This window comes from Convolutriloba macropyga, chromosome 2 (genome assembly GCF_964194025.1).
Source record: "Convolutriloba macropyga chromosome 2, txConMacr16.3, whole genome shotgun sequence".
NCBI classification, from domain to species: Eukaryota; Metazoa; Xenacoelomorpha; order Acoela; family Convolutidae; genus Convolutriloba; species Convolutriloba macropyga.
The window spans coordinates 26,832,827-26,846,361 of record NC_134469.1 but is presented as its reverse complement, the minus strand read 5'-3'; the positions used below and the strand labels follow the sequence as shown (position 1 = coordinate 26,846,361).

The 13,535-nt window shown below is 30.7% G+C and overlaps 1 protein-coding gene and 1 long non-coding RNA gene across 3 annotated transcripts in view; one reads left to right on the top strand and one right to left on the bottom strand.

Moving 5' to 3' along the window:
* The window catches only part of LOC142358577 (uncharacterized), a 124,352-nt gene that overhangs the window by 102,945 nt on the left and 7,872 nt on the right, over window positions 1-13,535 (bottom strand). The window contains exon 1 of one of the 2 annotated variants that reach the window (XM_075409996.1): window positions 3,845-4,194. The exons of the other annotated variant lie outside the window; for it this stretch is intronic. The gene's annotated coding sequence lies outside the window, so the exon portion shown is untranslated. Of the gene's footprint in view, window positions 1-3,844; window positions 4,195-13,535 lie in introns of those variants that run through there. 2 annotated transcript variants of the gene reach the window in all.
* Window positions 158-13,535, top strand: part of LOC142358578 (uncharacterized) — a 28,631-nt gene continuing 15,253 nt past the window's right edge. Inside the window, exon 1 of the long non-coding RNA XR_012761835.1 lies at window positions 158-416. This is a non-coding gene — a long non-coding RNA (uncharacterized LOC142358578). The remainder of the gene's footprint in view (window positions 417-13,535) is intronic.

Genomic DNA, 13,535 nt, shown 5'->3' with positions numbered 1-13,535 from the left:
TTTCCAGTGTCGATCAGGCATTAAAATTTATTACAGTGGCAGTTTACTTAACTGTTATTATCGCAACAGGGGTTGATTAAATGGTGGTACGAATAGTCTATTAGTGAATTGTTTGTAATAGTTGATAGTTATACACCTATTGGTTTTAGTTATTGCTGATTAGCTGCCCTAGTTTTCTCATTCTGCCCTAATTTTGTAACCAGTTTGAGATTTATTTCGAAAGTGACTTGAAAAGTTACTTGGGAAGTCTAAAAATTTATTCAACCAGTTTTTAGCTCTTCAAAACTTATCTATACCACTCAACTTTTTTTACTGCAGGTCTCATTAGTAATGGCAGCTATCTTTCTGCAACTATTTGGAAAGACTTATAGGCTGTCGAGATATTTTATTGCTTCTCAGTTGGAAAACATTAAAAGGTTGGTGGTTTGTTTTTCAACCCTTCATTTGCAGCAGCTCTGGGCCGCAGCAGCTCAGTGTCATCCTTTTCGAAGATGAAATTAAATGTTTCCGAAGTTTATTGAGTATCGGTACTGCCGAGGGATCTACGGCAACGGCGTTAAAACGCTGTAGGTCCCTTTTGCGTTCACGTTGCTATCAAAGAACATTGCTTGTTAAGATGAGTTGTCTCAACCTGATCCATTCAATTTTAACCGATCACAATTCAATAGAATGCGAAGAAACGTTCACTTCTAAATGGATACCCGGGTGGAGCATAGATGGTTAAACTTTAACAACTTGTAAGTTTCTCACGATTTCTTACAAGGCGATGCATCGTTTTGCAAGTTTTCCAGCCACAAGCTTATAAGTTCACCTTATAAGTTGTTACAAGTTAATCATTCAACTTGTAAGTGCTTACAAGCTTACCGTTCAAAATACAATAAACTCATAAAAGGTGACGTCTCAACAGGTAGGCGCACCAAAATCTTCAACGAATCTGTTTGGTTAAGAAAATTAAAACTCTAATTTTATGCGTTCAATTTTATATAGCGTAATTGTGTAATTGTATATTATATATTTTACCGCGTATGGCCATGACTCGCCGGCCATGCTTCAGCCTTAGTCATTGATATGAATCTATCACATCCGAATGTGAGTTCAGTTTTCCCCAAAAAATACACATTATTTCTTTCGACTTCGACGCGATTTCGAAACAAATTTATGTTAACACCTATATCCTATTTTAAAACATGGAGCGTTTGTTGTGTAATCAACCATTCAGAAAAGAGTATTAACATTCTATCAATTTTGATTGGACAGCTATTAAACTTCTATATTTTTGTACGTCTGTCATTTTCACTAGCGTTCTCAAAAAAATAACCAATCATCCCGTAGGCATTTTTCTTAATCTCTAATAACCAGAAAATTAATAACCAAGTCTTTAATAACCAAAATAACCAATCCTTTGCATGAAGTGAAATTGCCAGTAAGCGAGAAAACACATGTTTTTAATTTATTTTTTTTCTGATAGGATCAGATTCAGATAGGAACAATATGAAATAGTAGAAAATAAGCCGTCATCACTGTAAATTTTGCTGATGAATCTGAACGTTAATTCAGAAGTTAAGTTTTTCATAAAAGTTTTTTTTTCTTTAAATCGTTGCTTCAGGCACAAAAATATTTATGTGAACCTTTGACATTAAATGAAGACCGTGCTGTATGAAGAACCAATGACAGCATAGCTCAACCGGAGCAAAATTACAATAATCTTATATGTTAGCCCACCAACTTGCAAGCTCTTACAAGTTTAAAGTCCAACATGCAATTTTATACAAGTTCAAGCTCCTTGCAAGAGCTTACAAGTTAGCCATCCGTTGAAGGAAACGTGGCAGTTTTTACAAGTTAATCATCCTAGCTCAACCCGGGTATAGCATCATAATCTACTAACAACCTTAGACGAGATTAGACAAGCCAGCGTCACTGAGTAAAAAGAGCATAAAAGTAGCTGAGGGGCACAAATAGTTGCCAAGAGCAACAAAGCAAACAAAAGTATGTGTTAGAACAAAATCTTAATCACCCGAGGGACTTAGTGCCCTGACACGAGGTCGCCTGCGCCTGAGTGCTTGGCACGAGGTCGGGGGAACAAGATTTTAGTCTAACGTATTTAGAGAGCCAAAGGGAACAAAAATGTTGAATTTCATTTGAAATTGAAGTTAAGAGTCCAATTTTGCAGATTAGTGAAAGAAAAGTTTTCTTTAGAATGTACATGAGTTGAAAAGTATACTTCTTCCTTTCTGATAGCGAATCAGCCGATTATTTATGGTGGTTTGATTCAAGAAATGAAAGTCTAATTTTTTTGTCATAAACTTAGTGTCCTTGTTTCAGGACAAAAAACAAGGACCCTAAGTCACTTCTTTATTTCTAAGTTCAAACGTTTAAACTAAGCTCTCAGCCTGGATGTCTTAGTGACCGATGAAATCGCATCCCGGGTTCTCTAATTAACCGTTCCTCAGCTCTTGAATAGCTTAGTTTAACCGTAAACACAGGCGCTTATTGCCTCTGGAGTTTCCAAATAATTCAGTTTTTGATGACGACAGATTCGCTTTAGACAGAAATTGCATTATACATATACGCGGAAGACTTTAGAAAGGAACAGACCGAACATTCATACTATATAAATGAAACTTAAACAACCTCTAGGAACTACCCATCCTTTTGAGAATTCATTATTGCGTGTCCGGTCAAAACAGTCCCAGATAAAACAGTCCCAGACAAAACAGTTCCAAATTGCAAAAAATTCCCAGACAAAACGGTCTCAGACAAAATAGTCCCAAGAAAGCAGACAAAATAGTCCCAGAAGAAATAGTGCCGAATAAATATCGGAACAATTGTAAATATAATCTACAATAAATTATGAAACATAATCTATGAGTTAAGCTTCTGAATGCATTGTTTTTAATTGATATGAATTAGGATCAAACCAAAAACTCGTTTCAAAATACATTATTTGACCGAAATTATGTTGTAATCAGCTTATTATTTGTTCAATGAGATATAATCATATGAATAACTTAAGGGGTTTCTTTGTTAATGGTTGCGAACATGCTTAACTTTATCTTTAGTTCGGACTATTTTGTCTGGGACTGTTTTGTCTGCTTTTTTAGGACTACATTGTCTGGGACTGTATTGTCTGGGAATATTTTGCTATTCGGGACTGTTTTGTCTGGGACTGTTTTTGTCTGTTCACCCATGATTGATATTACTTATTTCGAAAGCAATTAGCAAAGATATCATACGGACAGAGAATCTTGCGTTAATAACTAGCTCAAATAATTATGATTTAATTATAGTTCTCCTACACACCTCTCAATTAGAGCGTCCTTAATTAAACTTGAGTGAGCGTAGAGTTCGTTTTTTGAGACCTTGCACCACTTATATTATAGTAATGATGTCTCGTAATTTACAGATTTGAGCAGACACTTTGAAAGAATTGTTCAAAAAATGTGAACAAAGGACTGCTAAAATATGCTGGTAGTGTTTTGGAGAGATTCAGAAATTAGGATGGGTGTTCAGTGTTTCTTCGTCATAATGTGAAGAGCGAAAGTGCTTTGTTTTTGAGCAGTGCGTACTTGATAGTCTTAGAAAGCCGTTTTGAAACTATATTAGAAGTTAAAAATAACGTAATTAGTCTATAGAAGAAGCATCCGAATATTGTTATTTTATTGGTCGGGTTAAGCTGGGTTTTAGCAAAAATTGCATTGAAACTACCTGCAAGATTTTCTCTAATAGCTCCATGATTTGGTTGGGCAAATTGTGTGTGCTTTAAGTTACTGTGTGTTGAAAATACAGGCGCGTTGATTGACCAACACCTAAGTTTTATGAAAGAAATTTGTAAACTTGCTCTTACCTGGGAATGAACGTCGTACGTAAATTCGCGTTTAAATTCTGAGCTGATGCCGTTATAGCTCTCCTGAATGGAGCTGTTGAGTTGTGCTGCTTTAATTAAGTAAATTTCAATTGTTTGCCTGAAAGCGAGTCGTTTCCTTTCCACTGCCTGCCTTCTTTACAAAATACGGGCCCCTTTTTGCCGAATAATTCTACTGAAGTTGGAGAAAGAAGTAAAGGCTAAGAATGATGGAATGTATTATAAAAGCATTGGAATCAGAAGTAATGAAGTGAAGCAATATGATTGAGAATGTTATAAAAAAGACAAATTGGGGTAAGTGCTTGGGCCTTCCAGTGGTAGAGAGAAAGTGGAGAAAAAGGAAGTCATAAGGCCGGATTGTAGAAAACAGTGGAAAAATTGGAAATCATTAACTTTTGTCCCCGGGCAACGCTCATCGTAAATCTCAACTCTGTTCTGATGAATTGACCACGTAATTACATTAAGCGCCCCCGTTTTGCCCACTCTCAACTTGAAACCCCCTCCCCTCCACCCATCGCACAAGTTACCCTGAACTCCGTATATTCCCGGATCTTCTGGTTAATTCTTCCTTTTGTTTGCCGCTTTTTAAGCAGTGATGTTAATTTTTACCACCAGGTCTTTGGCCTTTTAAGGCAGGAATTTTGTCTATTTCTAGTTTGAACCCCGTAAATAGCACTTTGTTATAAAATGTCCCACAAGAATAAGTCTCCCGGTTTTTATTGAAGTAATGGGCTTCATGTTTTTGATTATAGCATGCTCTCTTAGCGTGTGGCTTTGATGTCAGATTTTAATTTCCCCTTGAATTATACCTCGCATTCCACGTTTCTACTGTTACAGATTCGCTAATTTTTCTGATCTAGCTATATGCAACTGATAACAACTTACTAGTAATGTGTATATGGTGGCCTCCGGCTCATCGAGCCATTGCGGCATATGCTCAAATTTACTAATTTTTTAAATTTCTTAAAATTAAGCTAATTTTACTAATATTTTCATAAATTTAAAAATTCTTGCTATTTTACTCTAAAAACAAAAAATAAGAAAATAAATTTATATATGTATATATTCTCTCTAAATATTATAAAAAAAATCTAATTCATTAATATAACCTAATTCATTTGAAGAATCTATTTCATTCATAGAACCTAAACTCACCATTACTTTCTTTAATACCTTTATCATCAAATGGATCTATAGCTATTTTATATTGTTCTTTTGTTTCTAAATTATGCCTTTTGCTATCAATAGTATAATTAGTTACATATTTACTTTTACCTTCATATATAGCATTAGTATAATCTTCTAAATTAATTTGGTTTCTAATAGTAGCCTTAGTTATTCCTTTTAACTTTTTCTCTTCTTAGAAAACGAAACAGATTTTGCTAGTGTTTGATTTCCCTGTTTTATCCACTACTATACATTCTCCCTATATTCGATCAAAAATCAATCAGAAATAAATTAAAATTACAAATAAGATAAAAATAAAAAAATTTAAAGCAAAATTAACAATTCATTCTTTAAGAGCGATTCACTCTTATTCGGAGTGATCCCCCAGTAGAAAATATCGCTCTTTTCACTCTTAAGGAGTGATTCCCTCTTTTTATAAATTTTTATACTTTTATTTCAAATTATCTATACTTTTCAATAAATTTATATTTTCTTTTACTTTTTCTATATTTATTCCATTATTAATAAGAAATAATACAAAATCATAATATTTACATGAACAACCTTCTTCATTTTCTCTAATGGCTAAAGTACTTTCATTTCTAGAACTTTGTTTTTCAGTTAGATTTCTACTAAATCCTTTAGTTAATTCTACACCTGGGTGTTGTTTCTTTACATGTGCTCGTATCCCATCATATCTCACAATAGAAGCACAATATGGACAATTAACTTTAGTTGAAGTACATTTTCTACATGTATACTTACTATCATCAAAATCAGTTAGTGGTTTTGTTTGATTACATTTATTACAATTTCTTATTGGTGTAACCACTTCATGGATTGGTGTAACCACTTCATGGATTGGTGTAACCACTTCATGGATTGGTGTAACCACTTCATGGATTGGTGTAACCACTTCATGGATAGGACTTTGTCCATCAGTGGAACTGCTTCGCAGATGTTTCACCATTGGTGTAACCATAATTGGCACAGCTGGGTTTACCACAGACAGAGTCTGTTCTCTGACTAATACTTCTGATTTAGAGTTAGGGTTAGAACTAGAGTTATAACTAGAACTATTATTAGAACTAGAACTAGTGTTAGAACTAGAATCAGTGTTAGAACTAGAATCAGTGTTAGAGCTAGTGTTAGAACTAGAATCAGTGTTAGAACTAATGTTAGATTTAGAGTTAGAGTTAGAGTTAGAGTTAGAACTAGTGTTAGAGCTTGAACTAGTGTTAGTGTTAGAACTAGTGTTAGAACTAGTGTTAGAACTAATGTTAGAATCAAAACCAAAACCAGAACTAGAGCTAGATTCGTTTTTTAAAGAACAACCCCATGGAGTAAAACCATTAGCACAAATACCACTTATTGTTATATTACCACATATACATTTATCAATTTTATCTTTATGACATGATTCGTAATGAAATTTTAAACAAGCAATGTTTCCACATTTATAGTTACACTCTAAACATTTTAAAACCATTTATAATAGGTAAATATCTATTATTGTAACAAGACCAAAGGTCCTTATACAGTCCCAACATATTTACCCAATATCTCAATTATATCTTTAGTATTATCTTTAGATTTGACACAATCTTCTAAATAATTCTTTCCAATAACATTGAGTGTATTAGTCTTATATCTTTTATCTAAAATTGCTTCAAGGTCTAATTCTTTTTTATCTTTAATATAATTTATAATTTCATTTCTAAATTCTTCATTACTTGCATATAGACTGTTTAAATTCTTTCGTCCTTCTTTATTTAAGATTCCGGTATATTTATTTGTGTATTCCTGTATGGCATTATGTTCATATTCCCTTTCATGTTCCAGATCTTGATCTTGTTCTCTACCAAATCCATAGTTCAATAATGTATTTGTTCTATTCAACATAGTACTTGCTGCAGTTGCTGCATGTCCAGCATTTCTTACTGATGAATCAGGATAAAAGAAATTATATACCATTAAACCCGAACTTGCAATACCTAAAATAGTTGATAATAATTTAAAACCATTTGCTTTAACCACTTCCTGAGTTAAAACATCATTCTGTATTTTAATACCTTTTAATGTAAGAAGTTTATTAAAATAAAACTGATAATTATCATGACTAATAGTATTTCTATCTGTTGCATTTATCATGAGTGGTTTTATATATGCTATAAGTTTATTTATATCTTCTCTTCCTAACTCATCTTTTAAACTGAGAGCTTTTAAATCAAGGAAACCAACTCTTGAATCATATATCATTGTTCTATTACTATTAATAATAAGAAAAGTATTTTCTTTCTTATTATATTTAATTATACCATAACGAAGTTCATCTGACATTCCGTCTGTACGATTATAATGGTTACTATTTAACTCATTAATTATTTTACTAAAGTCATGTTCACATTTATATATCTCATTAAAGTTTTTAAATAGATCAGGTCCATTATAAGTTGTTAAATAAATAGTATCACAACTCATTCTTGCTGTATTATTTATTTGAGCTGGTTTATGACACATTACAATCATTTGAATATTATGATGTCTACCTTCAGTAAAATAATAGTCTATATCCTTATTTAACTTATCACCCATATCATCAAGTACTATTACACAATTTTTAAATTTATGCATATTCTTTTTTGTGATCATATTCATATCACATTTATTAAATCCAGTATAAAACTTACTAGTCTCAGGATTTATCCAATCTCTGTCATCTTTACACACTATAACTATACTTTTTGGTTGATTTTGATTTTGATCTTGATTTTGATTTTGATTTTGATCAATATAACTGGTTCCCAGATCTTGATTTTGATTTTGATCTTGATCCTGATTTTGATCTTGATTTTGATCTTGATTTTGATCTTGATTTTGATCTTGATCTTGATTTTGATTTTGGACTGAGTATAATTTTAAGTATTGTCTAACAAAATATGTTTTACCCGTACCAGTTCCACCATAGACAATAGTGTGTAATGGTGACTTTTCATATTCAAATCTAACTAGACTCCTATTCATAAATCCACCAAAGCTTTCTTCTAGTTTTGCATATTTACTCGGTATTGAATCATATACTATAAAACAAAATATAATTAAGAAAATAAAAATTATAACCACGCTACCTGTCTCCATTTTTATAAATGAAAACATAGATAAATATAGACATAATTAGACTTATGGGTCTTCGACCATGGCGGAGCATGACCGGAGGTCCATCCGTGTAACGGTTCCACCGATGCTTCGCAATAATTAGAGTTATGGGTCTTCGACCATGCTTCGCCATAATTAAACATTAATAATATTTATAAGAAAATGCTTATCCTAACTTTTGAGGAATTCAATAATAAATTTAATATTGATAATAGTGCTATGAGTGATATCAGAATAAAAGATATAGGTAAAGATATAAGTCTAACACCAATTGAAATTGTATTGAGAGATCAAACTCCAAATAACGTAAGTGAACCCAACTCCAACATTATTGTAAATTTACATCCAACTGAAGGTACACATTGGGTTTTAGTTATAAGAAGAGAAGGTGGTCCAGTGTATTACTTTGATAGTTTTGGTGTTGAGACGCCACCACTATTTTTAGAAGAATATGTTGATCTAGGCTCTGATGAAAGAATACAACAATATGATGAATCTTATTGTGGGGCTTATTGTTTATACATGATCTATCTTATTGATAGAGGATTTAGAATTAACTCTGCTTTGAATATTCTAGTTAATCAATGTAAATATCCAGGAATGTATAATGAGTGTTTTTGTTTAAGTTGTAGTAGAGGTGGTGATAGAGATAAGGATAATGTTAATGATAATGTTAATGATAATGTTAATGATCTACGAAGTAGTTTTGCTAATATTGATAATGTTAATGATAATGTTAATGATAGTGTTAATGATAGTGTTAATGATATTATTAATGACAATGATAATGTTAATGATAATGATAATGATAATGTTAATGATAATGTTAATGATAATGTTAATGATAATGATAATGTTAATGAAAATGTTAATGATAATGTTAATTTTAGTGATAATGATAATGATAATGTTAATGATAATGTTAATGATAAAGATAATGATAATGATGATAGAGACAATTATATATATCTATTGGATGAAAAACATCAAAAGGGTAAACCTAACAATAATACCCCTACTAATAATATCCGTGAAGCGGTTCAACAGAGTTGTTTGGTTAACCACGAGCGAAGCTCGTTTGCAAATTCACCGATATCTGTAAACATAAATGATGATCTATATTCATGGCTAAATGATGATGATATAATTACTGAAGCCGCATTCCCAGATAATTTTAGATGTATAATATCAGGTCCTAGTGAATGTGGTAAGACATTCTTATTAAAAAAACTAATTCTAGCTAGTATATATTTTGATAAGCTATACATCATTGGACCTACTGGTGATCAGTACCATGGTATAGAAAGAATAAACCCAAAAGCAGATCGGGGAACCCGCTTCGCGGATGTTGAATTCATTAAAGATATAAAAGATTTACCATCTCCCGATAAACTACCCAAAGACTTAAAGAAACTAATGATATTTGATGATGTTAGAGCCAAAGAACCAATTATTAATGAATACTTTTGTAGGGGTAGACATAATAATTGTAATATGATATATCTTAATCAAAACCTGTTCTCTCTGGATAGGCAGAGTGTTAGAGAGAACTGTAATCTATTTATTTTATTTGAACAGAGAGGTAAAGCCCTCATATCTATATATCAAGATTTCTTTAATAATGTGGAACTTAGTTATAATGATTTTGCTAATATATGTAATAAGGTATGGAAAGAACCGTATAATTATATTGTCATTGATATAACTAAAAATAAAAATATTAATGGTAAACTAAGAATTAATTGGGATCGGAGAGTTTTGTAGTTTAGTTTAAGTTAAGTCAAAGATTAAGGTAAAGATAAAGATAAAGACTAAATTAGATGTAGAGTAAAACTTAATACATCACCATTAAAGTCTATAGGTCTTCCATGCTCATCTTTAATATGAAATTCTATATATTCTATTCTATCTTTAGTTACATTTTGATATAAGATATTAGTTGGTATAATATTTATCAAGTAACCTGGTGGTTCAGTTAGATTAAAAGTATATAGTATGTCTGTATCCTTACCATTATCTTTAACGCCAGATATAATATTACAATGAATGTTAATATTACTAAAACCCATAATATCAATAATTTTCTGAGATTTATATCTACCTTTTTTATAAATTATTTTTCTAAATCCTAGTAATGAGGCTAGTGAGTTTTCTATATCAAAGCTGAGTGCTCCTTCTTTTATTTCCATTAAACATTTCATCGTATTCTTATCAGGTTCTATTATAACATTACCATCAGTTTCTTCTTTTATTAATTCTGCTATGTCAGTTAACTCATATGCTCCCGGTGTAATAGTTGAATATAGCAATGGGATTCCTTTATAATTATAATTAAGTATAGATGTAATGTTTGGGCTTGAGGTAGAGATAGGATTAAGGTTAGGGTCAGAGCTAAGAGCCCGAGGTAAAGTTTCATCATCTTCTATAACAGTCCTAGCATATAAGAATTGATTATTTTTCCTATTCACATTAAACACCGAATTATAAACAGATAATCTAATTAAACCTAATTTTGTTGTATTAAGTATAGGTTTGCTAAAGTTAAACTTTTCTGTTGGCTTTATCATTCTAAAGTTAAGTGTATGCTCTTCTTTAGTTTTTGTTAAAGCTTCGTGTATATTTTGTAGTTCTCTTAACATTAAACTATCGGTGAAACCGCGTCGTAGATCAGTCATTTTTTATCTTATAAAAATGGATTTTAATTTGGATACAACTTATGGTTATAATGATGATATACATAAAAGTAAGATTATAAAATATAAACCTAATAATCTAGCAACAATGAATACGGTTAATACTAACATTAATATCATACTCAATAGAGAAGAGAATCACTTAAATTTGCGTGATTCATATCTAGAGATAGAGTTTGTTGTATCAAATGATGCTGGTGGTGTATTTGCTAATGATGCTAATATCAGATTAGTTAATTATGGTATGATGGCATTGTTTAGTTCAATTAAGCTTGAAACTAGTGGTGGTAGGACTATTGAATATATAGATCATTGTCATCCTAATCTATTGATGTATAAGTTATTAACTAGTACTGATGATGAATATGAGAGTGGTTTTGTTAGAAATATAGATAATAGAGATAGTCAACTTAAAGGTGACCATATTGCTGCAGAACGAGGTCATATGTATATGATGATTAAGATGAGAGATCTGTTTGGTTTTATAAATGATTTAGAAAAGATTATATATGGTTTAGGATTTAAACTATTATTAAAAAGAAACAATAATGATAGAGCTCTATATAGAGTTAATGCTAATCCTGGTGCAGTTGCTAATGATGGTAATATAGAAATTAGAGATATATCATGGTGTGTGCCTAGTATTGATCCTAGTAATGATAATAGAATTATTGTGCAGAAAGGATTAAATAAAAAGAATAATGTAGACTTTGGTTATTATGAAAGGAAAACATTTTATAAGAATGTGCCCAATGCTACTAACTTCTTGTTTGATCTAGGTATGGAAAGTGGTATGGAAAGACCACAATATATTATAGTTGGTTTTGAAAATAATAATGTTAATGAGCAAACTCATGATGCAAGTACATTTGATGCAATGAATGTTACTGAATGTTATTGTAAGATTGGTAGTGAGTTTTATCCTGAGGATAGAATGAATATTAATTATGGAACCAATAATTATAATGAGGCTTTTAAAGAGATTATTAGCTTTAATAAAGATTATAATGGGCTACCACATAATATAAAACCATATATAAATCATAGAACATTCAAAAGTAATTATAGAATATATGTATTCGATACTAGATATCAAAGGGATCATATAGGTCCACAACCAATACAACTTAATTTTAAATTTAGTGCTGCAGTTGCAGATGTTATATGTCATGCATTAGTATTAACTAGAAAGGTTATTAGTGTGAATAGTGATGGTAATAAGATGGTAGACATAATATCATAGATATAATTTAAGTCTTAATTATAATTATAATTTTAGATATAACTCTAGCGATAATTTCAATTTTAGATGTAACTCTAGCGATAATTATTATTTTAGATATAACTCTAGCGATAATTATAATTATAGTATAATATAGTTATTGTTATAATTATATACTTATACTTATTTATAACCATATACTTATACTTATATTTATAGCTAGTCAGCTCTAATTGTTACTCTTGTTACTCTTGTTAACACCCAACTATTTCTTATTAGTATTAACAAAACCTTTAGCATAAATAATGTCTAATTTCTTTTTATTCTCTAGAGCCAAGCCTCCAGCTTCAAGCTTAATCTTGGACTTAGGTCTAACCTTGGGCTTGGGCTTGGGTTTAATAACAACAAAAGGATTATACTTTTTAACTTCCATTATTTTTTATATATAGAAATGAGTCTTTTAAATAAGTTCAAAACCAATTCATATTGTGTTGGTGGCAGACATTATAGTGGCACAAATAACATAAGAGGAGTTATCTCAGCCAAAGGAACTAAGATGTTAAAAGGTAATTGTGTTAAGTGTAATAGAAATAAATCAATGACAGTATCTGATGCAACAATAGAAGCAGAGGGATTGAAAGATTTCTTTAAAAGTGTTGGTAGAGCTACAGTTAATTTTGGAAAGGAAGTTGCTAATAATCCAATAAGAGCATTAGAAATAGGTACTGCAGCTGCATCTAGAAACCCTAGAGCTGCTTTATCAGCCACACCTGATTTAATTAAATTTGCAACTACTGGTGAAGGTATAAAGGTAGTACAAAAAGGAAGAGGTTTATACTTAGGTACAAAGAAAAGATAATTATTTGATTATGATTATATTTATGTTTATGTTTATGATTACGATTATCGGTAAATATTTATACTAATATTATTATTACTAAAGACATTGTTATTACTAAACACTAATAACTTTAGTTTAAAAAAACACTTAATTTATTTTTCTTGTTCTTCTTATAATCCTCATATACCTTGACTAATTCATTATATTCATCATTATCTATTTTATTATCATTCATTGATTTAGTATATAGTTTATTAAATTTATCACTAAACTGTTTAGCTAGAATATACATTTGTGAATATTTTACAATTTTATTTCTTATTTTAGTATTAATTGTTTTTGATAATGAACCACAAACTGTTGCTGTAGCAAAGGCTGTGGGTATAGAATAAGGTAATCCTATACCTGTTAATGCAACTGATGTTGTTGTTGCTGTTGTTGCAATTGATGATAATAGTATTTCTGTTATCTCAGCTACGTTAATATAATTTTTATATCTACTTAACTTCCTATTATAATTATTAGTTTCAGTTTCATAATAATTTCTAATATCTTTTATAATGTTAATATTATTATTAAATTTATTATTGGCTA